Source organism: Pteropus vampyrus, unplaced genomic scaffold (assembly GCF_000151845.1).
Source record: "Pteropus vampyrus isolate Shadow unplaced genomic scaffold, Pvam_2.0 Scaffold81, whole genome shotgun sequence".
Classification (NCBI taxonomy): domain Eukaryota; kingdom Metazoa; phylum Chordata; class Mammalia; order Chiroptera; family Pteropodidae; genus Pteropus; species Pteropus vampyrus.
Window position 1 is genome coordinate 197,796 of NW_011888862.1, and position 2,772 is coordinate 200,567.

At 49.2% G+C, this 2,772-nt stretch overlaps 1 protein-coding gene across 1 annotated transcript in view; it reads left to right on the forward strand.

The window, feature by feature from the left end:
* The window catches only part of CLCN4 (chloride voltage-gated channel 4), a 65,808-nt gene that overhangs the window by 53,242 nt on the left and 9,794 nt on the right, over positions 1-2,772 (forward strand). The window lies entirely within an intron of this gene.

Sequence of the window (2,772 nt, forward strand, 5' to 3'; positions counted from 1 at the left end):
TTGAATCATATCCCATTTGATGTAACTAGATTTAACCTGACCCAAATAATGTACAGACATTTGCCCAGCGGGCCCTTTGTTCTTCTTTGAAACAGAGACCCCTTTTCAAACTCAGCCTGACCCTGAATGCTGCCAGATTTCCATTAGAGTACTCTATTGCAATAAATGGCCTTAGAGCAGGCAGTTAGAATTTTATTTCTCAAAGAACAATATAGGTGAATAGTAGTCTTTGAGAAGGCAAGCGATGTATTATAGAAACCAGGATCCATTTTAAGGCAAGCTTCGCTGTACATTTTTCCTAACCTTTTCCCATGAACCAAAAGAAAGATTAAAATTCCAACAGAAGGAAAATCGCCTTGGAGAAATATCTTGAGACTGACGGATTTATTTCATGTGTGACTTAAAATAGCCTGGGTTTCTAGTACTGCAGAAAACCGTATTTCTAATGAGTTCCTGTTCCCTTACTTTTCTTCAGCTTTCTCTCACGTGGCCTTGCCTATCAATAAAAATAGGCCAATTGTTACCATAAAAGTTTTACTATCTTTCTTAGAAAAATCCACAAAATGGCCCATTTTAAAGAAAGGAGATCCGAGGGGTGGGGGACGCAGCTTTTCTAGGGTTATTTCTTTGGTCCCAAGGGTCATATTTGGGATCGAGCTGCATTTCTGGGCTATGAGCCTGAGATGGCCCTATTAGTTTCCTGTTCCTTTCAGGATTCCTGATGCCATTTGGGCCAATTATAAGTTAGTTTGTAAAAAACCAATGTAATAAGGTCACCGGGCAGCTAAATGAGGTTCTTGTCACATCAAACTTCAGCCCTTGATGAGGTGAAGAAGTGTGAGGAAGGCTAGGGTGGAGGGCCCTGGGCCTTCTGGGCGCCCTGGCGTCCGGGGGAAGCAGTGCATCCCGGTCAGGCCCACCTTTCACCACTTTGGCCATGGATGAGCAGGTCACAGCAGGAGGGCCCTTGCCCAGCATTAGCTCGAGAGAGATGCCAATTTCAGACATGTTTGGCCAAAGCCCCTCATTGAGAATGTGGAGTTTGCCTTCTGAGGCCCTTTCCTGTGGGATTCTAGGATGCGGGGGGAGGGAAGACGTGTGTTCCCGCGGGTCTGGGGGAGTGGGAGTTGCTAGCAAGGGATTTTCGTGTGGCTTATGCTTCTTGCTTGCCCATTCTAGAGAACGCCAGACAGAGGCAGGAGGGCATCGTGAGCAATTCCATCATGTACTTCACGGAGGAGCCCCCCGAGCTGCCGGCCAACAGCCCGCACCCCCTAAAGCTGCGGCGCGTCCTGAACCTAAGCCCGTTCACGGTCACGGACCACACCCCTATGGAGACGGTGGTGGACATCTTCCGGAAACTGGGGCTGCGGCAGTGTCTGGTGACACGGAGTGGGTGAGTGGCCAGACGAGTGTCGATGGAATGTGTACTGTGGCCAGACTCTGGCAAGAAGAAGATGAACGAGACATGCTCGCGGGGGACTCGGGGACCAGCACTTGGTAGGGGGTGGCAGTAAGTGTGGCGAGGACGTTGAGAAGGAAATGACTGGCAGCTGTGGAGACTTAGGGCCCGGGCCAGCACAGCCCAGGAAGGTGAAAGAAGCTTCCAGGTGGGGCTGCTGTCTGGCCCGAGGCTGCAGGTTGAGCCGAAAAGGGGAGGAGCCAAAGGAGACGGCTCGGGGCTGCGGTTCCACAGCCCAGGCTCAGAGAGAAGGTACAGCTTGTTCTGCTGCCACGTGACATGCCTTCCTCAAAATCATGGCCCTGCAAATATGAGCAATGAGAACGACAGGGCTCGTGAGAAAAATAGCGTTAGGGACATAATACTCAAATAATACTCATCAGGGACACATCAAATGAAAGAGATAAGAAGCTAATAAAAATGATAGTAGCATTTTAGACACGTTAGATGGTTAAGAAATATATCAATATGACAAACAAATATGTCACTTCACCTTGAGAAAGCCCCGAGGTTGGCTCGTGGACGTGGCTTGTTGCGAGGGCCGCAGCTCGCAAGCGTTTTGTGTAGGTCTCTGGGCTCAGTCGGGTTCAGTTTTCTGTATCCACCTGGAGGTAGGTGCTCGTGGAAAAAAAATCACCAGAAGCAAATGTGAAGTTCACATTATGCTCAGATTGTTCCCTAATATGTCAGTCTGTTCAAAACAACTTCATGTTTTCAACACAAACGTTATCAGAGAGCTGAGCAACGAGGTGGACCCAAAGCAATATTAATTTTGCTTTCTGTTATCGCAGACCAAGAAAGCAGCACTGCAAAGATCAAAGGGTCATGATGGCATGAGGGGTGCCATGCTTCAAGGGCCATTGTCTAGGCTCACAGGTGCACCCCAAATTTCATGGCCCAGAAGCGTGCGAGGAAGAAGAGATTGGCTCAGTCAGGGCAGCGTGCAGGCTCACTCGTCTGCCCACTTTATTCCTTCATAGGCTGGAGGCAGGAGGTGTGGCCTATATGGGTTGTGACACCGATACCTGAATTTACTTTAGGTCTTTATAGAGTCCAGAGGCTTCACGCTAACGGACTTTACATTTCCCGAGCCATCACCCTCCAGTCTAACCCAGCATTTATCAACCTGGGTATTTTTGTCCCCCAGAGAGTTTGGGTGTCACAAATGAGGAGAGGGAGTGTTGCTGGCATCTAGCGGGTAGAGGCCAGGGATACTGCTCAGCACCCTATAACGCACGGGACAGCCCCCATCGCAACAAAGAATCATCTGGACCAAAATGTCACTGATGCTGCAGTTGAGTGACCCTGGA